This window comes from Lepidochelys kempii, chromosome 1, assembly GCF_965140265.1.
Source record: "Lepidochelys kempii isolate rLepKem1 chromosome 1, rLepKem1.hap2, whole genome shotgun sequence".
Taxonomy (NCBI): domain Eukaryota; kingdom Metazoa; phylum Chordata; order Testudines; family Cheloniidae; genus Lepidochelys; species Lepidochelys kempii.
In genome coordinates this window covers 341910937-341937214 of record NC_133256.1, presented here as the reverse complement: position 1 = coordinate 341937214, position 26278 = coordinate 341910937, and positions in this window count along the sequence as shown.

The following is a 26278-nucleotide window of genomic DNA, read 5'->3' as shown; positions in this document are numbered from 1 at the left end:
TTGGGACTGGAAGCAGAGTAGTCACTTATCCCTGGTCAGTTTGTACCTCAGATCTCACACCAAAGATAACACTTGTAGATGATCCTATAGAAGGACTTATTAACTAGGAAAAAGAAATGAGAGAGTTATTTACAGGTTAAAGAAGACAAACATATGTACACAAATGAGTTACCGTCTATGGTTCCAAAAGGTGACAGAGTTGTAGCAGTCTGTCAGCAATGAATGTCTTTCAGGAGTAATCTAGGTTGTCCCTGGAGATCTCTGCTTCTGTTTCGTGGCTCCAGCCCTGTGAAAATCCGATCAAGAAAAGGGAAGAAACATTTTCTTCACTATCTTTATTTTCTTCTTTGGGAATTCAAGATGATGGGATGAGCCCTTTTGCATGTAGCCTCGTCATGGGTGTGGAGGGGCAGCTAACAACGTCTTTGTATTGTGGTGTCCCACAATGGCCCGTTTAGTTTTGATAATCGTCTTAATGAGCAGGAGACAATCCCTTCTGATAGGTTGACAGTTTCAGGACAAACATTTTTTACAGTTATAAATCAAAAACTTATAGCACACAATAAAGATAGTATAAGTGAGATTAATGCATGCAGCAACTTACAAGCATTTCATAAAGTCTAAACACTAAACATGTTGTTATAAATTCAATACCCATTTTAACCATAGTAACACCCAGGTGAAACAGACTGGTTTCCATCAATGAATTTGTTCATGCTCAGCTGAGACCCAAAGCCTTTGCAAGAGCTGGCCCCTGGTTTGCCAGTGTCATTGTGATGGGGTGCTCTACTCACCACTTGAGAGCACTTCCTCCTTGCTGTTCTATATGGCCAACACCCCTTTCCAGCGGTTGCACTCCATCACTCTCTCTCTCTCCCTCTCTCCCTTTGCAGCCCCTCCCTTGCTCCAGGAGCTGCAGCTTTCTCTTCATGACTTGGCCCTCCGACCAGGTCACTAAGTAGTTTCCCCTTCCAGAGTGAGATACTTCAAAATTTCTTCTGTTCAAATGGCAGCAGGCAGGTCTCATGCCGTTTGCCCTGACCCTGTCCCTCTCCCTCCTGCAGTGACCCAGGCAGTCTTTTAATTCACTGCCTTCAACAGTACAACTCCTCAGGGGCTGGTAGGGGAACCCAGCCCTGCCATGTACTCTAGCTTCCAGTCCAGAGCCCTTCACCAAGTAGTCAAGGTCTGCAGCTTCCCTAATCATACTACTTTTTCCCCAGACTACTTCCTATCTTACTTCAACTCATTCTAGTCAGACCCCTGTCTCCTAGGATTTACTAGGTCTCAGGGGAGAGTGACTGCTGTTCTTCACCCTGCAGCCCTTGGCTTTATGTAAGCCCCGCCTGTTCCCTCACTGGCAAGCTTCTTTCTAACCAAGGCTCTCTACACAGCCTAAATCTTCTTTGTTTGCCGCTTAATTGGCTGATGGGGGCCATTTGGCCTAATTCAACCCTCCCAGAGCCGGTGTGAGGAGTACACTCCATCACAGTCAAGCTATGGACATAGCTATGCTGGCAAAGCTTGTAACTGTAGACCAGACCTTAGTGTTGTGTTGAATAGAGTACTTAGTTACTCAGAGTATTCTGAATGTTTATGATTTAGCCTGGTGGTCTCTTCTGTTGTGATCAAGAAACATTATGAGGTGTTTTCTTGGCATTTATAGACATCAAGCCTTGCAGTTGATCCTCATTTATGATATGTTGGCCTTGGCCTGTATCCAGTATACATGGTTTTTAACTGTCTGTATTAAGAAGACCTTATTTGATGATGTAAAAACATCCTATAATCTAATGAAAATTCATGATTGTAATAACAAAACCCAACATTACTCATCTGAATATCAAAGAACGGAATTTCAGATCAAGCAGACAGAAAACAGTAGACTCATTAAAAGATTGGATGAGGTTTCCTATATATTGCTGAGTCAATTTTAAAATATGTTTAACACTACGAAGCACATTGTGTTTTACTTCTCCTCTATCAGTGGATGAATATGTTTCTAACGTATGGGTTTGGAAATTATTGATGACTGCAGTGTGTCAAACAGCCTTGAAGATTGGTGCTAACTTTCTTTTTTTTTCTGTTAACATGATTTTGCGCTGCATTTTTTAATCTTTGAAAAATTAAATAAATTTGTACAGAGTTTTTTTAAATTGGATATTTTCAGAGGTAAAATAAAAGCATGGACATGTGCAATTCCTGCTACACCTTGAAGCCTGCACTTCTTTAATAGTCTTTTGGAAATCACAGAATCATAGGAATGTAGGGCTGGAGCAGAGGTCATCAAGTCCAGCCCTCTGCATCGAGGAAGGATCACGTAAATGTAGACCAGAGGTCCCCAAACTGTGGGGCTCCTTTAGGGGGGCACAGAGAAACATTTGGGGGGCATGGTGAGGTCCAGGGCAGTGAGGGAGTGCCACCCAGCCCCACTCCACTCCCAGCTCTACTCTGGCCCTGACCCCAGCCTCGGTTCCTGGTCGCCGCTCTGTTCCCGTCCCCAGACCCGTCCCCAGCCTCAGCGCCCTTACCCCTTTCTGTGTCTCTCCCACTCCAGAGCCATGGCCCTGCTCCTGGCCCTGGCTTGGTGGGGGGTGGGGGAGCACAGACGGGGGTAAGAGGGGGGCGTGATGCTGAAAAGTTTGGGGATCAATGATCTAAACACCATCCCTGACAGGTGTTTGTCCAACCTGTTCTTAATCTCCAATGATGGGGATGCCACAATTTCCCTGGGAAATATTCCAGAATTTAAATGCTCTTAGATTAGAAAGTTTTTTGAAATATCTAACCTAAGTATCTTTTGCTGCTGATTAAGCCCATTACGTCTTGTGCTACCTTCAGTGGACATGGAGAGCAGTTGATCTCCCTCCTCTTTATAACAGCCCTTGACATATTTGAAGACTGTTATTAGGTTGCCCTTCAAAACTAAAAATGCACAATTTTTTACCTTTTCCTCATAGGTCAGGTTTTCTAAACCTTCTGTCACTTTTGTTGTTCTCCTTTGGGGTTTCTCTCTGGTTTGTCCTCATCTTTCCTAAAGGGTCCCCTGAATTGGACACAGCTGTGTCCTCAAAAGTAACAGGTAGAGTGGGACAACTACCTCCCTTGTCATACATACAACACTCCTGTTAATTACCCCAAAATGATATTAGCCTTTTTTGCAACTGCAACACATTCTTGACTCATATTCAATTTGTGATCCACTATAAGCCGCAGATCCTTTTCATCAGTATGACCATCTAGCCAGTTCCCCATTTTGTAGTTGTGCATTAGATTTTTTTGCTTCCTAAGTGAAGTACGTTGCACTTGTCCTTACTGAATATCATCTTGTTGATTTCAGACCAGTTCTCTAATTTATCAAGATCATCTTGAATTCTAATCCTGCTCTCCAAAGTTTTTGCAAGTCCTCCCATCTTGGAGAATTTGAAGATTTTGTAAGCATATTCTCCATGCAGTTATCCAACTAATTAATTAAAATATTTAATTGTACTAGACTCAAGACTGACCCTGTGGAACACCACTAAGCATACCCTGCCAGTTTGATAGCAAACTATTGATAACAACTCTGAGTATGGTTTTTTAACCGGTTGTGCATGCACCCATAGCAATTTCATTCAGACCGCATTTCCCTAGTTTGCTTATGAGACTATCATGTCAAAAGCCGTACTAAAAATCAAGATTTTTCACCTCTACTGCTTTCCCCCTGCCATCCATTATGCCAGTTACCCTGTCAGAAAAGGAAATTAGGTTGGTTTGGCATGATTTGTTCTTGACAAATCCATGCTGGCTATTCTTTATAACCCTATTGAACCCTGTGAAACTGGAGAAAAGCCAGTTGAGAGCCTTTGGGTTAAGTTAACAGAGCCAAGAGCAACAAGGGTGATGTCGTGGTGAGAGTCTGCTATAGCCCACCAGACCAGGAGGATGAGGTAGACAGACAACTTCGGACAACTAACAGAAGTTTCCAGATCACAGACCCTGGTTCTCATGGGGGACTTCAATCACTCTGACATCTGCTGGTAGAGCAATACAGCAGTGCACAGGCAATCCAGGAAGTTTTTGGGGAGTGTTGGGGACAACTTCCTGGTGAAAGTGCTGGAGGAACAAACTAGGGGTCATGCTCCTCTTACCTGCTGCTCACAAACAGGGAAGAATTGGTAGGGGAAATAGAAGTGGGTGGCAACCTAGGCAGCAGTGACCATGAGGTGGTCGAGTTGAGGATCCTGACAAAAGGAAGAAAGGAGAGCAGCAGAATACGGACCCTGGACTTCAGAAAAGCAGACTTTGGCTCCCTCAGGGAACTGATGGGCAGGATCCCCTGGGAGGCTAATATGAGGGGGAAGGGAGTCCAGGAGAGCTGGCTATATTTTAAAGAAGCCTTATAGAGGGTGCAGGAATAGACATCCCAATGTGCAGAAAGAATAGTAAATGTGGCAGGCAACCAGCTTGGCTTAACAGAGAAATCTCTGGTGAGCTTAAACACAAAAAGGAAGCTTACAAGAAGTGGAAAGTTGTACAGATGACAAGGGAGGAGTATAAAAATATTGCTGGAACATGCAGAGGTGTAATCAGGAAGGCCAAAGTACAATTGGAGTTGCAGCTAGCAGGGGATGTGAAGGGTAACAAGAAGGGTTTCTACAGGTATGTTAGCAACGAGAAGAAGGTCAGGGAAAGTGTGGGCCCCTTACTGAATGGGGGAGGCAACCTAGTGACAGATGAGGTGGAAAAAGTTGAAGTACTCAGTGCTTTTTTTGCCTTGGTCTTCACAGACAAGGTCAGCTCCCAGACTACTGCACTGGGCAGCACAGTATGGGGAGGAGGTAAGCAGCCATCAGTGATGAAAAAACAGGTTAAGGACTATTTAGGAAAGCTGTACATGCACAAGTCCATGGGGCTGGATGCAATGCATCCGAGGGTGCTGAGGGAGTTGGCTGATGTGATTGGAGAGCCATTGGCCATTATTTTTGAAAACTCGTGGAAATCGGGGGAGGTCCTGGACAATTGGAAAAAGGTACATATAGTGCCCATCTTTTAAAAATGGAACAAGGAGAATCCAGGGAACTACAGACTGGTCAGCCTCACCTCAGTCCTTGGAAAAATCGTAGAGCAGGTCCTCAAGAAATCCATTTTGAAGCACTTGTAGCAGAGGAAGGTAATCAGGAACAGTCAATATGGGCAAGTCATGCCTGACCAACTTGATTGCCTTCTATGGTGAGATAACTGGCTCTGTGGATATGGGGAAAGCAGTGGATGTGATATACCTTGACTTTAGCCAAGCTTTTGACACTGTCTCCCACAGTATTCTTGGCAACAAGTTTAAAAAAGTATGGATTGGATGAATGGACTATAAGGTGAACAGAAAGCTGGCTTGATCGTCGGGCTCAATGGGTTGTGGTCAATGGCTTGATGTCTAGTTGGCTGCCGGTATCAAGCAGAGTGCCCCAGGGGTCGGTCCTGGGGCCAGTTTTGTTCAGCATCTTCATTAATGACCTGGATGATGGGATGGATTGCACCCTCAGCAAGTTCGCGGATGACACTAAGATGGGGGGAGAGTTAGATATGCTGGAGGGTAGTGATAGGGTCCAGAGGGACCTAGACAAATCGGAGGATTGGGCCAAAAGAAATGTGATGAGGTTCAACAAGGACACGTGCAGAGTCCTTCACTTAGGACGGAAGAATCCCATGCACTGCTACAGGCTAGGGACTGACTGGCTAAGCGGCAGTTCTGCAGAAAAGGACCTGGGATTTACAGTGGACGAGAAGCTGGATATGAGTCAACCGTGTGCCCTTGTTGCCAAGAAGGCTAACGGCATATTGTAGGAGCATTAGTAGGAGCATTACCAGCAGATGGAGGGAAGTGATTATTTCCCTCTATTCGGGACTGGGGAGGCCAGATCTGGAGTACTGCATCCAGTTTTGGGTCCCCCACTACAGAAATCATGTGGACAAATTGGAAAGAGTCCAGCGGAGGGCACAAAAATGATTAGGGGGCTGGAGCACATGACTTAGGAGGAGAGGCTGAGGGAACTGGGGTTATTTAGTCTACAGAAGAGAAAAGTGAGGCGGGGATTTGATAGCAGCCTTCAACTATCTGAAGAGGGGTTCCAAAGAGGATGGAGCTAGGCTGTTCTCAGTGGTGGCAGATGACAGAACAAGAAGCAATGGTCTCAAGTTGCAGTGGAGGAGATTTAGGTTAGATATTAGGAAAAACTATTTCACTAGGAGGGTGGTGAAGTGCTGGAATGGGTTCTCTAGGGAGGTGTTGGAATCTCCATCCTTAGAGGTTTTTAATGCCCGGCTTGATAAAGCCCTGGCTGGGATGATTTAGTGGGGTTGGTCCTGCTTTGAGCAGGAAGTTGGACTAGATGATCTCCTGAGGTCTCTGCCAACCCTAATCTTCTATGATTCTATTATTTTATTATCCTCTTACCAGTTGATTGCTTAATAATTTGTTCCAGTATCATTCCAGGTATCAACATTAGGCTGACTGGTCTATAATTCCCTAGGTCCCCTTTTTAAACATACAAACTACATTTGGCCGTCTCTAGTCCTCTGGGACGTCACCCATCCTCCATGAGTTCTGAAAGATAATTGCTAATGGTTCTGAGATTGTTTCTGCTAGTTCTTCTTCGAGTGATTGCATGTGTGCATTCCACTCTAGGTATGTATGTCACAGGTGCATGTGCACTCTAGGTGTGTGCGCACAATCACCGGAAATTTTTCCCTCAGTGGTGCCTGTTGGGGTGGGTCAAGTGTCTTCTGCTGCCACGCACCATTAGCAGCAGTCTAAAGTACCCAGCAAGCTCATGCACCCTCAGTTCCTTCTTATCACCTGTGGCGGTCTCTGAAACTGCTCTCCTTGCATTCACAATTCTCTCAGTGGACTTTCCTTGTTATTGTACATAGTTAGTTAGTTTTAGTTGCTTTTACTTGTGCCGAGGGATGCCTTGGTCACTGGGCTTTAAGCCCTGCACCTTCTGCAACAAGGCTATGCCCCTGAGTGACCTGCACTCAAGCTGCTTGAAGTGCCTGGGAGAAGCGCATATTGGGGACCACTGCCAGATCTGCAAGGACTTTAAGCCTTGCACAAAGAAGGTTTGAGAGGCCAGACTGAAGATCCTGCCCATGGAAGTGGCACTGAGACCTCCATCTGAGCCAGGCCGGTCAGACTCGGCACCAAGTGCCTCCGCATCGGTAAGGAGTGCTCCTCCTGTCAAAGTGGAGTCCCAGCACCAATCTCCATTCCCAGTGTCTAGAAAAAGGTATTAAGAAACAGCCTGCCAAATGGGGGCAATCCCCAGTGCTGAAGACTGCCAGGCATAGGGAGTTGAGTACAATTTAAGCCAAAGCATGCCTTTGTCTTGGTACTGCAGAAGTCGGCACTGTTTATGCTGGCACATAAGCAGGTACTGTCAAGTCTGGTTCCAGAAGAGTCTTCTATATCGGTGGCACCGTGTGGAACCGGTACTGTCTTGGTACCAGCCACGTTGGAGGCGTTTGCTGCTACCAGGGACCTTTTCTCACTGTTGATACCAGTATAGCCGACAGCACAAGTGTCAGCGTTATCGGTGCCGGTGGACAGGAGTGAATCTGCTGCATTGTGTCAGTGTTTGCTGTTGCGCCTTTTCGTACCATTAAAAAGGAAACCAGCTATGCTTGTTACCATAGCACCGGAGGCCTAGTCGTGGACCAGGACCCCATAGTGCTAGGTGCTGTACAAACACAGAATAAAAAGATGGTTTCTGCCCCCAAAAGCTTACAATCTAAATCCTTTAACCATCTATTTTAGATACCTATATGGCTCCCATTACATTGATGCGAGTACCTCTCAACCACCCCAGTAAAGTAGGAAATAATTGCTTCTTTATTAATGTAGTTCACTATAATTATAGGGATTGAAGTACAATGGGTGAAGCTTAATTTGAATAAGTTTATACAGGTTGAATTCAGAATAGCTCCATAGATGCCAATGGGGTTTCTCTGGATTTACACTAGTGTTATTGAGGGCAGAATTTGGCACATTGAATTGGAGGTTTGTGGTGTCTATTTTTAAAAAAAAGAAAATGAGGACTTGTGGCACCTTAGAGACTAACCAATTTATTTGTGCCTAAGCTTTCGTGAGCTACAGCTCACTTCATGTAGCTCACGAAAGCTTCTGCTCAAATAAATTGGTTAGTTTCTAAGGTGCCACAAGTCCTCCTGTTGTTCGTGCGGATACAGATGAACACGAATGCTACTCTGAAACCTTTTTTTTAAGTATTAATCTTTTGGGATGTTTTCAGCAGGAGAGAGTTAGGTTGTGCCTGGGTCATATCTGCCAACATCCATATACCCTCCGCTCTCTACTTATCTATTTTTTTTTTCAGTGTTGTTGTAGTTGTGTCGGTCCCAATATATTAAAGAGACAATGTTACCCACTAACTATCCCCCCCAACCTGACCCCCTTTCCTTCCTTTTCTCCTGTGACAGGGTCAGGCCAGATGGCTACAGGAGAGTGATAGAAGGCAGATATATTAGCCCTAGGTTAAGTTAGGTCCCTTTTCCCTGGGTAAGGTAACAGGGGAGGTTCCAGAACAATCAGGAACCTTCCGGAGACAATTAAGACTGACAGGCTGATTAGAACACCTGCAGCCAATCAAGAAGCTGCTAGAATCAATTAAGGCAGGATAATCCGGGCTTTTAAAAAGGAGCTCACTTCAGTTTGTGGCGTGTGTGTGAGGAGCTGGGAGCAAGAGGCACTAGGAGCTGAGAGTGAGAACACGGACTGTTGGAGGACTGAGGAGTACAAGCATTATCAGACACCAGGAGGAAGGTCCTATGGTGAGGATAAAGAAGGTGTTGGGAGAAGGCCCTGGGGAAGTAGCCCAGGGAGTTGTAGCTGTCACACAGCTGTTCCAGGAGGCACTTTAGACAGCTGCATTCCACAGGGCCTTGGGCTGGAACCCGGAGTAGAAGGTGGGCCTGGGTTCTCCCCAAATCCTCCCAACTCCTGGTGAGACACAGGAGGAGTCAACCTGGACTATGAATTCAGAAAAACGGCCAAGCTGAGGGCTGCCATGAAGCTCCAAGACGAGCAAATCCGCCAATAAGCGCAAGACCCACCAAGGTACAGCAGGAACTTCGTCACACTCCATAAGACTGGAGGAGTGTTAACAGTCACTTCACCTTGAATGGTCCCTTGAATTATTTGTTAACTACTTATGCTAAAAAATCTGTTGCACCTTGTATTTAGCTGTGACACTCTGAGGCCTAGGGGCTTGTCTTCACTACAAACTTAAGTCAATTTAAGTTATGTTGACGTACAGCCACCGCTATAATTAAACTGCTGTTGCACATCCGCACTATGCTCTTTGTGTCCCACTTTGCAACTCGCCACCATCTAGCGCAGAGTGTTTTGGGAAGGGTTTGCAATGCCGCATGGGGGCAGGTTCAGCGTCCCGTGAGGCAGTTTTCTCCATCCATCATTCCATGGGCATCATAATAGGTTTCATGCCTCTTTTCAAAAGCCCCAGTACCCTACGCACCCACCATTTCTGTCAGAAAGCATGGATCTGCGCTGCTCTTCAGTATTGTCTGAGCATTATGAACACAAAGCACCTGATCCTGAAGTATTTCCTCAGCTGTGAGTCTGATGACGATGCCTTGAAGTCTGCATTGCTGTGTGTCATGGAAAGAAACAATTTTAATATTCACGGAGCATTTGCACATGGCGAACCGCCAGTTCTGACTGGTGGGATCACATTGTTATGCAGGTATGGGATGACAAGCTGTGGCTGCAGAACTTACGGATGTGCAAGGCCACCTTCTCGGAACTGTGTGGAGCTTGCACCGGACTCTTCAGAGCTGAGCTCATGGTGGAGAAGTGAGTGGTAATCGCTGTGTGGAAGCTGGGGATTGCTATTATGCAAGTATGCAGGGCCATTAATCACGTACTGCAACAAAGGGCTGTGACTCTGGGCAATGTTCAGGAAATAGTGGATGGTTTTGCAGCAATGTGGTTCCAGAACTGCCACGGGGTGATAGATGGCACACACATCCCTATTTTAATACCAGATCACCTTGTGTTGAAGTACATCAACAGAAAAGGCTACTTTTCTATGTTGTAGCAAGCGCTGGTGGATCATCGGGGTCATTTCACCAACATCAACGCCAACTGGTCAGGGAAGGCACACACATCTTTAGGAACACAGGCCTGTACAGAAAATTGCAAGCAGGGACTTTCTTTCCATGCCAGGGGATTACCATTGGGGATGTGGAAATGCCAGTAGTGATCCTGGAAGATCCAGCCTACCCCTTACTCCTGTGGCTCATGAAGTCATACACCGGCCACCTTGGTGGTATCAAGGAGCACTTCTGCAGCAGGCAAAGAACGACTGTTGAATGTGCCTTCAGCCGTTTGAAGGGCTGCTGGGGACAATATCCCCATGGTCATAGCTGCCTGTGCACTTCATAATATCTGTGAAGCAAAGGGGGAGAAGTTTCCGCTGGGGTGGCACGCGGAGGTGGAATGACTGTCTGCTGATTTTGAGCAGCCAACTACCAGGGCTATAAGAAAAGCTCAGTGGTGAGTTATTTAGCTCAGGGCTGCTTTGAAGGAGCATTTTAACAATGAGCCACAGGAACATGTGTTTCTGTAGTGTGCTGAGCCTGGCATTGGGGGTTTTTGAACTGTGCTATGAACCTTGTAATGATTGCTATGTGTATGCTACTATAACCATGCAAATGCATTTGTTGCTATTGTCTGTGAATGTTAACAGCAGCCACCATACCTTGAAGACTAATAAAGATATATTCTGTTTCCATAAGTAGATTTTTATTGTACACCCATGCAAACATACCTATGTAATGTTGAAGTAAATTTCATACATACAGGGGAAAGTATCTTTAAAGGGGAGGGAACAAGGAATCACAAGCACATACACCCATGAGACTCTCACAGCTGGGTGTATGTGTGACTGTCATTGTGTGTCATCTCCCAGTGGATGGAGTGCCTGGGGTACTGCTACGTCCCCAGAAGATACATGGAATGTGTTGTGGGGGGAGTGTAGGGAAGTCCTGGAATGCAGTTATCTATGGGCTGCAGAGGGAGGCAAGCACAGATGTGTTCAACCTGAAGTTCAGTCAGAGACCGTAACATGTTTGTTTGCTTACTGAGAAGAGCTATCATCTCTTGCTGCCCATTTTTCCTGTCCCCCTCTGCATTTTGGCATTGATTGCCATGCTTCACGCCCTCTGCTCCCAATCTGAAGCACTAGAGGCTTTCAGGACATCCTGGAACATGTCTTCCCTTGTCCTCTTCTTTCTCCTCTTTGTCTGGTGAGTTGCTGCACCGGTGTGGATGGAGAGACCCTCAAGACCATGTTTGCAGCTGCTAAAGAAACAATGGACAGAGATATTATTGTCAGTGCATTCACTCCCCTTAACCCACACAAGTTACAAGCACAACATTCTCACTTGCTGTTGGGACTCTAAGAGCATGGGGGCAGCCCCAGCTTCGGTGGGCATGGCCCAGGAGGGGGCAAGTTGGGACAATAAGGGGGAAGGATAGTACTGAGGCATCAATACAAGAGGATAAGGCTATCCATACTGGCACCATTTCCCACAGGCAGAGATTATCATAGCTGATAGCTCACTCCTGAGAGTAACTGAGGCTGAAAGGAAACCGCTCCTGCATGCATCTGACTGCAGACCGGGTCCGTATGCTGCTAGCCTGTGGGCAGCCATGGTGCCTGCTGAACTAATCGGCGAGTGTTGTGGCAAAGTGTCCTAGATGGGGGAAGAAAGAAATCAGCCCTCCCCAAGAAACCTTCAGTAGAGGATTGCAGACCGCCTCCTGGAAAGTTTCTTAAAGATATTCATGGGATGTCCTAGTGCACATAAACAAACTGTTCCCCAGGGCCCCCTCTGGCTGGGTGTACAGGGGGAATGAGAAGCAGATAAAAGCGGTACCTCTATTGGTTATTTCACTACCTCTTCTACCCTGCAATACCGAAGCAAACCAACTCCCCACAGACTGTACTCCTAACTGTGCTCAGGAGTCAAAAGCAGATCCTGGTTTGCTACCCCACTGGATCCCGTGGTCGCCTGTCCCACATACTCCTACTCTTCTTTGTCCAACACCTTGTTCTCAGGGTTCACTGCGATGGGATGTGACTCTTGCTCCCCCAAAGTGTCCCCACAGGGTGCTTGGCGGTGAAGGCGGGGTCGCTGCCAAGGGTGGCATGCAGCTCCTTGAAGAAGCGGCATGTCTGCGTCTCTGCACCACAGCGACTGTTTGCCCCACCTTGCCTTCTGGTATGCCTGTTGGAGCTCCTTGATTTTCACGTAGCACTGCTGCACGTCCCTCTGCTACCCCTTCTCCTCCATGCCCCAAGCGATCTGGCCATAGATGTCGAAGTTCCTACAGCTGCATCGGAACTGTGCCTGCATAGCTCCCTCTCCCCACAGACCCAGGAGATCTCTCCCCCTCCCCCCCGGTGTACTCGAGGCAGGAGCGCATTTGCTGTGTGGAGCCAGCCTGGTCAGCTGGGCAGTTACCATGTTAGCTCTCCACACCAAGCGAACAGGAAGAGCAATTTAAACAATTTAAACAATTCCTCGTGCTTTAAAAGGGGAGGGGCATGTACCTGTTTGCGGAGTTCAAAATGGTGACCAGAGAGGTCACGGTGGGGCATACTGGGAGACCCCCTGGAGGGCACTTAGAATTATGTAAAGAACTGTCAGGGTTCCTTCCCCACTCTGAACTCTGGGTTACAGATGTGGGGACCCGCATGAAAGACCCCCTAAGCTTATTTCTACCAGCTTAGGTTAAAACTTTCCCAAGACACAAAATTACCCGTATCTGGGATTCAGTATGTTGCTGCCACCACCAAGCGATTTAACAAGGAATCAGGGAAGGGACCACTTGGAGACATCTTCCCCCAAAATATCCCCCCAAGCCTTACACCCCCTTTCCTGGGGAGGCTTGAGAATAAACAAGATGAGCACAGACCAGCCTTGGGTTTTTAGGACACTAAAACCCCAATCAGTTTCTCAAAAAACTGAACTTTATTAGAAGAACAAAAAAAGATAAAAGAAACACTCTGTAAGATTAGAATGGAAGATAATCTCACAGGCAGTCAGATTCAAACATAAAGAATCCCTCTAGGCAAAACCTTAAGTTACAAAAAGACACAAAAACAGGGATACACATTCCCTCCAGCACAGTGAATTTCACAAGCCAAAACCAATCTAGCTAGAAACGAATTTTCTAGCTAGATTATTTACTAACTCTATAGGAGTTGGATTGCTTGCTTTCTTGATCTGTCCCCGGCAGAGGCATCACACAGACAGACAAAACCTCCCCCCCCCCCCAGATTTGAAAGTATCTTGTTCCCTTATTGGTCTTTTTGGTCAGGTGCCAGTCAGGTTACTTGAGCTTCTTAATCCTTTACAGGTAAGAGGGTTTTGCCTCTGGCCAGGAGGGATTTTATAGCACTGTATATAGAAAGGTGGTACCCTTCCCCTTATATTTATGACAGGAACACATTGGCTACAGTGACGCTGCGTCACCCTAACTGTGTCCACCTAAGCGTTATGCCTCTCACCGAGGTGGATTTATTAGGTCGGCATAGTGGGTGAGTTAAAGTGGTGGGAGGAACAGTGTAGTATAGACATCTTCATAGTTAGGTCGGTATAAGCTGCCTTACACTGACCTAACTCTGTAGTGTAGACCAAGCCTAGGTCTACACTACAGACCTATATCTGTATAACTACGTTGCTTGGGGTGTGAAAAATCAACTTAACCCCTCCATATAGACCGCGCTGTGTTGAGGGAGAGCTTCTCCCGTTGACAAAGCCATCACCTCTCGGGGAGGTGGATTAACTACGCCAACAGGAGAAGCTCTCCCATCAGCATAGGGCCCGTCTTTACTTAAGCACCATTAAGCAAATGCGCCAGTGCAGCATTTTAAGTGTAGAGCTGCCCTAAGTTTCCCAGAGCTGAAAAAGAGCTCTGTGTAAGCTCAAAAGCTTGTCTTTCTCACCAACAGAAGTTAGTCTAATAAAAGATACTGCCTCACCTACCTTGTCTCTACTTTTTCTTGTCTTTTCTGTCAGCTCACCAAAATGATTTCTGTTGATGCCTTAAACTGTAATAGACTGGGGCAAATTTTAAATGCTGAGGCTGTGCCCTGGTAGCACTTCAAAAGGTGTATCTGAAACTGTGGCAGGAAATTTTGAGGTGCAAAGCCTGAAATCATAAGGTTTGTGTATGCCAGGAAATAAGAAACAGCCTAAATATTGTGGATAATATCTGTCTGAGTCAGTGTTTCCAGTCAGCGACAGATGGTAATGTAGGAAGACAACATGCCCTAAAATGTACTGCTTTAAGAACAGGCACTTTCACATAAGAAAAGGATTGTTATTTGGTTTGGGGCAGGCTATGGGGCCAGAATAGAAGCATTTTGGAAGGTTAGGGCCAAAGCATGAAGGATACTGCTCAGTTACATTAGTAGTCCTTTACCAGAAGAACAACATTAAAGAAAGTTTAGACTTAATAGGACAAATGGCTTTCACTTACTCTAAAAAGCTTTCATTTTTTCCTAAGTAAATAACCCCTAAAAAGTCTCCTCAGAAATAAGAAAATATGCTTTTAGCAAAGCAGATGATGCAATGGTATGAAGTGCAGGTTTTTTTCAAGCAACCGTACGTCTGTGCTAACATATCTGTTACATTACCAGTGCTTTAGTCCTGCTGTGGATGTAGTTATGTTGAAATAATGTCTGCAGTAGTAAGGAAATTACTTTCCTCTCCTCGTGCTGCTTTGTTAGCACCAGATACAGTACTTGGGCATTGAAAGGCTCGACTTTCAATTAATAGACACCTGAGTTCACCCTCTCCCACCCCATCGTAAATTTCTGTATATTGTCTGATCAACACACACACAGACACACACACACCCCTTTGTGTCTCTCTTGCTCAGGATTGGTGGAATCCCTGGATTTCCTAGGACCATTTAACCCCTTTGGATGGACATGTGTACAGAGGTCATGTGGTCAGTTAGTTTAAGGATAGAACGGGGAGTTTCTCGGTGCCAATCTCAGCTCAGTTGGCTCTTCAGTATGACCTTGGGAAAGCCACTTTAAAACTCTTTGTGCCTCAAATTTCCCATCTGTAAAATTATGATAATAGTTTGTCTTCACAGGGTCATTATGTGAATTTACTGTGTTTGTGCTTTGATGGTACAGAATCACTATATGGCTTCGAAAAAAAGAAAAGGAGGACTTGTGGCGCCTCAGAGACTAACAAATTTATTTATTTGAGCATAAGCTTTCGTGAGCTACAGCTCACTTCATCGGATGTATTCAGTGTATTCAAGCCTAAGTCAGTTGTATCCAGTTTGCAAATTAATTCCAATTCAGCAGTCTCTTGTTGGAGTCTGTTTTTGAAGTTTTTTTGTTGAAGAATTGCCACTTTTAGGTCTGTAATCAAGTGACCAACGAGATTGAAGCGTTCTCCGACTGGTTTTTGAATGTTCTAATTCTTGATGCTGATTTGTGTCCATTTATTCTTTTACGTAGAGACTGTCCAGCTTGGCCAATGCACATGGCAGAGGGGCATTGCTGGCACACAGCATACATCACACTGGTAGATGTGCAGGTGAACGAGCCTCCAACAGCGTGACTGATGTGATTAGGCCCTATGATGGTGTCCCCTGAATAGATATGTGGGCACAGTTGGCAACGGGCTTTGTTGCAAGAATAGGTTCCTGGGCTAGTGGTTCTGTTGCATGGTGTGTGGTTGCTGGTGAGTATTTGCTTCAGGTTGGGGGGCTGTCTGTAAGCAAGGACTGGCCTGTCTCCCAAGGTCTGTGAGAATGATGGGTCATCCTTCAGGATAGGTTGTAGATCCTTGATGATGCGTTGGAGAGGTTTTAGTTGGGTGTTGAAGCTGATGGCTAGTGGCGTTCTGTTATTTTCTTTGTTGGGTCTGTCCTGTAGTAAGTAACTTCTGGGTACTCTTCTGGCTCTGTCAATCTGTTTCTTCACTTCAGCAGGTGGGTATTGTAGTTGTAAGAACGCTTGATAGAGATCTTGTAGGTGTTTGTCTCTGTCTGAGGGGTTGGAGCAAATGCGGTTGTATCGTAGAGCTTGGCTGTAGACAATGGATCGTGTGGTGTGGTCTGGATGAAAGCTGGAGGCATGTAGGTAGGCATAGTGGTCAGTAAGTTTCCGGTATAGGGTGGTGTTTATGTGACCATTGCTTATTAGCACCGTAGTGTCCAGGAAGTGGATCTCTTGTGTGGACTGGTCCAGGCTGAGGTTGATGGTGGGATGGAAATTGTTGAAATCATGGTGGAATTCCTCAAGGGCTTCTTTTCCATGGGTCCAGATGATGAAGATGTCATCAATGTAGCGCAAGTAGAGTAGGGGCATTAGGGGACGAGAGCTGAGGAAGCGTTGTTCTAAGTCAGCCATAAAAATGTTGACATACTGTGGGACCATGCAGGTACCAATAGCAGTGCCGCTGATTTGAAGGTATACATTTTCCTCAAATGTGAAGTAGTTATGGCTGAGGATAAAATCACAAAGTTCAGCCACCAGGTTTGCCGAGACATTATTGGGGATACTGTTCCTTACGGCTTGTAGTCCATCTTTGTGTGGAATGTTGGTGTAGAGGGCTTCTACATCCATAGTGGCTAGGATGGTGTTTTCAGGAAGATCACCGATGGATTGTAGTTTCCTCAGGAAGTCAGTAGTGTCTTGAAGATGGCTGGGAAAAGAAGCCCTTGAGGAAAGTGGCAATTCTTCAACAAAAAAACTTTAAAAATAGACTCCAATGAGAGACTGCTGAATTGGAATTAATTTGCAAACTGGATACAATTGACTTAGCCTTGAATAAAGACTGGGAGTGGATGGGTCATTACACAAAGTAAAACTATTTCCCCATGTTCCCCATGTTTATTCCCCCCCCCCCCCGGCTGTTCCTCAGACGTTCTTGTCAACTGCTGGAAATGGCCCACCTTGATTATCGCTACAAAAGGTTCCCCCCCACACCGCTCTCCTGCTGGTAATAGCTCACCTTACCTGATCATTCTTGTTACAGTGTGTATGGTAACACCCATTGTTTCATGTTCTCCGTGTATATAAATCTCCCCACCTTATTTTCCACTGAATACATCCGATGAAGTGAGCTGTAGCTCACGAAAGCTTATGCTCAAATAAATTTGTTAGTCTCTAAGGTGCCACAAGTCCTCCTTTTCTTTTTGCAGATACATACTAACATGGCTGCTACTCTGAAACCTGTCATTGTGTATGGCTTGGCTGGAAGGCCACCTCCATGCCCGGTTGATGGCCATCACTCCCTTTTATCATCCAGTCTGATCATTTGAGGATGTGAATGCCGAGAAAACATTGTTGTTTTTCTTTTCAGATTTTTACTTTTCTCTGAAGTCCACTACTGTCTGATATGGCAGATGACCTGCAAAGAGGTCAGTGCTATGAGTGTGTGAGAAGTAGCGAACACCATCAGTAGAGTTAATGTATAGACAGTGCCCTATTCAACTAGAAACTCTTTGTTTGACAGCACCGCCTCTTAGATATATACCTATCAAACGTAGCTCTAAAACCACAAGTTTATTTTTAATAAAGAGAACTTTTAATTTGTGTCAGACATGAAAGTACCTCCAATTAATTTGTACTTTGAAAAGAGAACAAAGGGCTAAGTTTAGTTGTCAAACTTCCATTTTTTATCAGAGCTCTTAGCAAAATATGTGGTCCGATGGCTTATATAAGGTTACAAACTGCTTCGCTTCAATAGCATATACTGTTGGCGTGACTCATTTCCATTGGTTGAGGGGTGATGGATTTATTTAGTTGTGGATCCACTGTTTCTGAATCCAGTCCCCCTGTGTCCTGATGTACAAAGAGCCCCAAGGTAGCAGAACTCCCAAATATTGTTCCCTTCCTTTCCATAGGAGCACTGCTGGTAGGACAGGGTTCTTAGCAGCATAGAGACTAGATGGTATCTGACCTGCAGTATGTACCTATGTCTTTATTTGTACCACATCTGTGGTAGTGAGATCTAAGTGGTAAATTCCAGAGCTAAGTGATACATTGCATTTATATGTTACCTTGCCTTTCCTCACTTGCACTCTGCCCACTAATCAAGATCTATCTGACATTCCAAACCTCTACAAAGCTTCTAACTGCTGCCATCCTTTGAAAGAAGAACCTGTCAGCAAAATGTTTCATTTCCCTTCCACCCTTCTTCTTTTAATTACATGGTTCATTCTGCTTTTTGGCCAAATGTTCCGATTTGGCCGTCTGACAACATTTAAGATACAAAATTTCTGTAGAAGTGCCTTCTGTATCAGAGTGGGCAGCTGGGAATCCCTTTCTGTAGTGCAATCGAGCATCCATTTCCAGTTTACCAGATATATTGTCTTTCACTCAGCTTTCTCTCTGATGTCAGAATTTTTGGTCTCGCTTTAAAGACAAGGAGAATCTTGCAGAAAAAATTGAAAGGGAAAGGGTGCTGGACCTTGTAACTGTTTCCACTGTAGGAGGCGTATTGATGCTCTGTCTACGGCTCTTGCTTTTGGACGCAGGGTGAGTACCTCGCAATAGGCTGGGATGTTAGACTTTGAAAATGAGTCTTGCATGAAGATAGTGGACAACAATATTACTTATTATTTATCTTAAATGTTGTGTCATTGAAGATACTTTGTTCTAAAAATAAAACCCTTGAGTCTGATCTAATGATCATTTGCCATTCTTTAAATTTTTCTTCCTCTCCCACAAGTCATGTTATTTTCTGCAGACTATTATGGCACAACCTTATCCAGTCCCCCTTTGGAATGACACCAGTTAGTTTGCAGTGGACCTAACTGCTGGATCCCACATGCTCCTAAGACAGATGGGTCTGGTAGATCTGGGTCACTTGTCATTGCTCTGGGTCTTTAAGGCACACTCCCAGTTGCAGACTCCGTATCTGCCACCTTCCTTACAGGGGCATCATTTTAGAAAAATTGGGTGGGGGGTGCGTGCAAAATTGGGTCAGCAGATAGAATGTTATATGAGATGATATTATCTCCTGCAAAGTCTTTGGGGGAAGAGGGAGTGGAAAACATAATGGAGCATACAAACCTATGAAGAATCAAGGGCCAGTTGCTCTCTTCACTCATAGCAAATGATGCCCCTGCTTCCTTGGGACATGAAGCTCTGTAGGCCAGTTGTCTTTGACCCCCAAACAACTGCCGTAGCCCGACCAAGCCCCCAGTTACTTATACGTCTTCCCTCAGAATTTCCCCTTCGCTGTGGGCACTCTGAACTTCTCAATTAAACCCTTCAGGGACAACATGGCAGGCAAGCAAGGAACACAGGCCAAGCCTCAGAATTTTTTAATCACAGTCACTTTTAAGAAAGCACCAGAGAGTTACAGATCTTTGCAAAATAATAAACAGTCCTGATACACTCTCTTTCTCTCTCTCTCATTCTGATCTTGCCCCTTTTGTGTGTCCGAGATCTGATCCATGCTACAGACTGGGCAGAGTACCCTCCTGCCTGCTCCAGCCCGGTCTTCTGGCAAGTGGATGGAGCCCCCTTCTCAGAGAAGCCCCCGGGGCCTGTTTTGCCATTGGCCTAGGCTGGGAAATTCCACCCTGAGTCATGTGAGTCCCACATGAAGAACACAGTTGTCCCTTGAGAAGGGGGCAGTTGTTGAGTCGTTCAAAGTTGATGACCTTTGATAGCTTTCACACTGATAGTCCTTTCTCTGAGTGTCCCGTATTCCTCCCAGACTAATTTTGTCTAGTCCAACAAAAGGTATTACCTCACCCACCTTTTCTTGTCTCTCTAATGTTCTGGGACTGACAGGACTACAATTACACTGCATATTATCTTGTCTGGGTCAGTCTGTTTTTTTACCACTGAATACAAAATGGCAGTTAGCACACAAAATGGAAGACAGGGTACAAAAATGGAATTCACAAAACAATATGGAGTTCACAATTATGTACAGACATGTCCTACTCTGTCACATGTTAATCTCTGTTTCAGATTTTCAAAGCTGTCTAGGAGATTTAAACACATCTCCTAGGAATTTTAATGTAAGATGTGTGCTTAAATCCCTTGGATGGCTTTGAAAGTCTCAATCTCTATTTTAGGTAGGATTCTTACACTTGCCTTGGATTCCAGCAACAGTTTCATATGAATTTAGCCTTAAGATACTGTACGTCCATATTATTCTGGCTTTCACAATGGAAAAACTGAGGTATGGAGAGATTAAGTGATTTGCCGGAGGTCACACAGCAAGACTGCATCAAAGCTGGGAATAGAACCCAGGAGCTCTGCCTCCCAGTCCTGTGCTGTTAAGAACAAGACTATTTGCGACTGCATCGGAGTTGTATCATGCGTATCTAAAATGATTGTATTTTTATTCATAAATTGCTCTGGGGAAATAGTAACCTTATATTCACCAAATTGCAGTTTAAGACTGTGGAATGAGTCCAGGGGGAATAATTGTTGATGTTTTATGTTTTCATTCACTTGATTTCTACCTGTGTTATTCAAGTATATATACAGTTGAACAAACAATCCTATTAAACACGTTATGCAACCTATTAACTCAGAAAAGCAAAGCACTTTAATATCTAAAACATTTACATTTAATAACATCTTGGCACTGGTGTTCTCTTAACCTCTATGTTGAGCAATGTTGATTTTTCTCGGTGCACTCACATTATGATTGGGGGAGATGGAGTGCTTTTCACAAGTCTAAAATTGCTGACCTCAAACCTGTATTCAATCTGCGCACTTGAAAAGTAAGGAACGTTTAAGCTTAAATTTTTGGGATTCTATCTTCTCTCCTTGGCTTTGAAGCTACAACGGTCCTCTGTGTTTTTTATGTGAAAAGGAGTTAGTGGGCCAAATCCTGTTTTCAGTTATGCTGATGTAAATCTGCAGAAAGAGATCAGAATTCACTGAAGATTTCTAATCTTATGGAGGATTTTACTGTTGCCGCGAGAGAGGCCATTTTCAAAACAATAAAGTGCACTGTACAAAAATAATTATACCGTGAAAAGAGGAGGCAGTATGCTCCAGTGGATAGGGCACTGGACTGGGAGTCAGAAGACCTGGGTGCTATCTCTGTCTCTGTTGTGTGAGCGTGGGCACGTTGCTTTATCCCTCTGTGTCTCAACTTCTCTATCTGTGAAATGGGGATAAAGTTACTTATCATCCTTTACAAAGCACTCTGAGATCTGAGGTTAAAGAGCGCCATGTAAGAGCTATGTAGTAATATTACAGCTTTACACTTTGGATTAAACCTAACTCCCTGCTTGCCCACCATCCTTAACCACTATTTGTTTCCCTAAATATTAAGATTTGGTGGCTTTGTTTGTCTGTGCGTATTTACTTTTCTTCTAATGGCAAGGCAATAATATTTTGAAAATAAGTTTGTTTAAAAATAAGTTTTTTATTTTTCCACTCAGCAAGAACAGGTATTATGTAACGAACTTCCATTGTGGCCCTGCGTGCCTTTGTTTGCTGCACTTTTCTGCACTTACGGCTTCTTTTCTGGAAGTACTTCTGTCACACCCAGGCTTGAACTGCAGGAACATAATCATACTGTAATACACCAATTTATAGCTACCATCCTCCCTTAACGTTCATGGAAATGACATGGCTGAAGCCCCACACATGGAGCTGAGAGAACCTCCATTACATTTTGTGGGAGGGGGGAGCGGGCAGCGTGAGATTTTGCTTGCCACCTCTGCTTACTGCCCCTGTTGTAGTGGCAGAGCATGGGGGCTGTAAAGCCTTGCAGCCTTCTTGGGGTAAATTCTCTCGGCACGGGCATTCTGTAGGGTAAAAGCTTTGGCTTAAAACTGGCTTTGCCTACCTTCCCTACAAGGAATTTTATGGTGTGCTTCCTGCGGGTACAACACGAAATCTTACCTCCAGTCTACAAACCCTGCCTATGTGTTTTTTCTCTGCGTACAATGTAGATACGGTTCATGCATCCATTGAGTTGTTCTGTGTATAACTTACGGATGGTCACAATGGATTGAGCAATGTTTGATCAAACAAAATTAAAATTGCTCTGAGAAGCGGGTGGCTGGGGAATGTAGGTCCACACTGCAGCCTGAGGTGTGAGTGCAGCCCGGGTAGCTATGCTAGCCTGGGTAGAAGTAGCAGCATAGGTCCGGCAGCACAGGCTTTAGCGTAGTTTGTACATACTCACACGGCTAACCCGCTCTGAAGCCTGTGCCCTGCCTCTATACTGTTATTGTTATCCACGTGGGTGCAGATGAAGCTAATGTGGATATGTCTACCTGTGCTGCAGTCACTCCTCCGATTGAAGTGGAGAGAGAGAGTGTGTGTGTGTGTGTGTGTTTTCCCCCCGTAGGTGTTAAGGTGCCTTAACTTTATTCAGTTAAAAATAGAAGCTGTATTCAAATTGGAGAGGAATGGGAAGGAGGGGGGATTTCCCAGCCTCCAGTTTTGTTCATTTCTCTGATCCCATGTGGATGTCTTCACAGCTGAATTTTCTCTCAGAGCCTGTTCTCTTCTTCTCCATTGCTCCCCATGCTGGTCAGGCATGACTTTTTGCAATGTGTCCACACCAGGGTGATTAAAAAGAGGAAGACAGCATGATTTCTTTCAGAAGGGTAGCTGTGTTAGTCTGTATCAGCTAAAACGACAAGGAGTCCTTGTGGCGCTTTAGAGACTAACAAATTTATTTGGGCATGAGCTTTCATGGGTTAAAACCCACATGAAAGCTTATGCCCAAATACATTTGTTAGTCTCGAAGGTGCCACAAGGACTCCTCGTTGTTTTTGCTGATACAGACTTAACATGGCTACCCCTCTATCAGCAAAAACAGCGAGGAGTCCTTGTGGCACCTTCGAGACTAACAAATGTATTTGGGCATAAGCTTTCATGTGGGTTTTAACCCATGAAAGCTCATGCCCAAATAAATTTGTTAGTCTCTAAAGTGCCACAAGGACTCCTCGTCGTTTTAGCATGATTTGTGTGGTGGTACTATTCCTACACAGCTCCGTCACCGTGAAGCAGCTCATATCCAACACTACTTGTCTCTGGAGGCTGACATTAAACATTATTGTGGAATGAGTAGTGGAGGTGGGGGCCTCTGGCTGTAGAACAGAGCACTGTTCTGGTCCTGCCAGCTTCCAGTGGAAAACACTAGAAACTGCCAATGGAAAGCATCTTCATTTGCTGCCTCAGCAGTGAGGGGCTGTGGAGACTGAAATTTTCTTCTCTCTGCTAGAGGTGGCACCTCAAGGTCAGGGTTGATACATGATGAGTTCAGCATGGAGAAACATGTGTTGCCTCTGGCCATGCAGATCCTGGTGTATATTTGTGGATGGATGGATATCATACAGAGAGAGAGAGAGAGAGAGGACTTCAGGCTCCAGAGTACTCAGGTGGTCACTGTTAACAAGCAAAATGTTTAAAAACAAATCTTCTACCTTTCTCTAATATGACTTTGCCAATTGCTCTGACTCCTGGGGTTGGCATCTTTTATGAACATGAATGCCGCACAACTTATGCAGCAGCATTGTGATGTTCCAGCGTCATGCCACAACAGGTGGCCTGCATGAAATGAAACCTGCAGCTTGAACTCAGAAAGATCTGCTCGTATTTAAAGCTACCATACTCACACCAGCCCACCCCCCTCTCCAGCAGTTCTTGTTTCGGAGAAATGTTCTGTGATTTTGAGATGACTGTAAATGGGCAAATATCTGTTTTCTTTCTGGCCTGGGTGTCCTCAAACATCAGCTGGTAGGAAATAAAATGGGGGAAAGCCTTTTGGGGGGGCAACTCATCTTCTGTTAATAGGCAGTGAGATCTGCATGTTTCCCTTTCACTTGTGTGATTCATTTCCAGTTCCTTATTTCTTGCATGTTGTGGTTTAAACTAGTTAAATTAGCTAGCAGAGTGACCTTGCTTGTTCTGTGACCAAAATAACTAAAGGGCTCTCCCTCTTAATCTCTGAGGTCTCCTGTGTCAGTTTTTGGCTTTAAAATAATCTAGGTTGTAAAAATGTACTGTAATAATTCTTTGCATTTGTATGGAGACTTATACCTGAGAATCTGCAAGCCACATACAGATATTAAAGACTTGATCGTGCCCTAGTGAATGGAGGAGCCACTGCAGCCAGAGTACTCAGGAGAGATTTTGGTTAATTGAGCCATACTTACGCTTCTGGGAGTTTCCAGGCAGTGTACAGAAATGTGCCTGCTGTACCACTCTGAAAGAGGGAGGACTCTATTCTAGCTTGTTCAAAGGAAGATGAATCTGTGGTACCACTCCTCACTATCTCCTTTCAGCCATATCTAGCTATATTAGTACTTTTATGGTACCCATCACTGTAGTGACAAAGCACCTCACAATCTTTAATGCAGTTACCAACAATCAAGTGAGGTTGGGAAGCGCTGTTAGCTCCATTTTACAGGTGGGAGAACTGAGGCACAGGGCAACTAGCTCCGTAGAGCCTGCCTGTAGCAGAGCAGGGAATTGGACACAGTTCTCCCAAGTCCTAAGCTAACACCCTAACCCCTGGTCCAGTCTTCTTTTCTTTTTCTATGGGGGTACCAAAATGGAGCAGAGCCTGTACTCTCCAGGTGCATGGTGAGTAGCCTCTTTCGCAGGAGTATAAGGGTGGATGGAGAGGCCTATTTCAATTCCCTCCAGTACCCCCTCTCACCTACATCAGGTTTAGCCACAATTAGGTCCTAATTTGCACACGATCTTTATAAAGGTACGTAAATAGTATTACAGCCATTTTACAGGAGGCTAAACTATGGTTCAGGGAAATTAAGTGACTTTCCTGACAGCATGGAGGCAGTCAGTGATAGATCCAGGGGAAAAAACCAGGAATGTTGATCATCAGCCACCGAGTCTAGTCATGTGACACTTTTCTCTCAGGGCTTGATCCCGTAAAGTTCGAAGGGTACATCTACACTGCAGTTAAAAACCCATGGCTGGCCCGTGCCAGTTGACTTAGGCTTGGGCTAGGGCAGAAGTTCCCAAACTGTGGGGTGTGCCCCCCCTAGCGGGGCACAGAGGAACATTCAGCGGCGTGCAGCAGGGCCCAGGCCAGCCCCCACAGGCGGTGGAGAGGGAGCGACACCCAGCCCTGATCCGCTCCCAGCTCTGCTCCGGCCCTTCCCTCCCCCCACAGACTCCTGGCCCCGCCCCAGCCTGGGCCCCACCAACTGCATCCCAGCAACAGCTCTGACCCATCTTTAAAAAAGGGAAGAAGGAGGATCCTGGGAACTACAGGCCAGTCAGCCTCACCTCAGTCCCTGGAAAAATCATGGAGCAGGTCCTCAAGGAATCAATTCTGAAGTACTTAGAGGAGAGGAAAGTGATTAGGAACAGTCAGCATGGATTCACCAAGGGCAAGTCATGCCTGACTAATCTGATTGCCTTCTATGACGAGATAACTGGCTCTGTGGATGAGGGGAAAGTGGTGGACGTGTTGTTCCTTGACTTTAGCAAAGCTTTTGACATGGTCTCCCACAGTATTCTTGCCAGCAAGTTAAAGAAGTATGGGCTGGATGAATGGACTATAAGGTGGATAGAAAGTTGGCTAGATTGTCGGGCTCAACGGGTAGTGATCAATGTCTCCATGTCTAGTTGGCAGCCGGTCTCAAGTAGAGTGACCCAAGGGTCGGTCCTGGGGCTGGTTTTGTTCAATATCTTCATAAATGATCTGGAGGATGGTGTGGATTGTACCCTCAGCAAGTTTGCAGATGACACTCAACTGGGAGGAGAGGTAGATACACTGGAGGGCAGGGATAGGATACAGAGGGCCCAAGACAAATTAGAGGACTGGGCCAAAAGAAATGTGATGAGGTTCAACAAGGACAAGTGCAGAGTCCTGCACTTAGGACGGAAGAATCCCACGCACCGCTACAGACTAGGGACTGAATGGCTAGACAGCAGTTCTGCAGAAAAGGACGTAGGGGTTACAGTGGACGAGAAGCTGGATGTGAGTCAACAGTGTGCTCTTGATGCCAAGAAGGCCAATGGCATTTTGGGATGTAGAAGTAGGGGCATTGCCAGCAGATCGAGGGACGTGATCGTTCCCCTCTGTTTGACATTGGTGAGGCCTTATCTGGAGTACTGTGTCCAGTTTTTGGCCCCACACTACAAGAAGGATGTGGAAAAATTGGAAAACGTCCAGCGGAGGGCAACAAAAATGATTAGGGGACTGGAACACATGACTTATGAGGAAAGGCTGAGGGAACTAGGATTGTTTAGTCTGT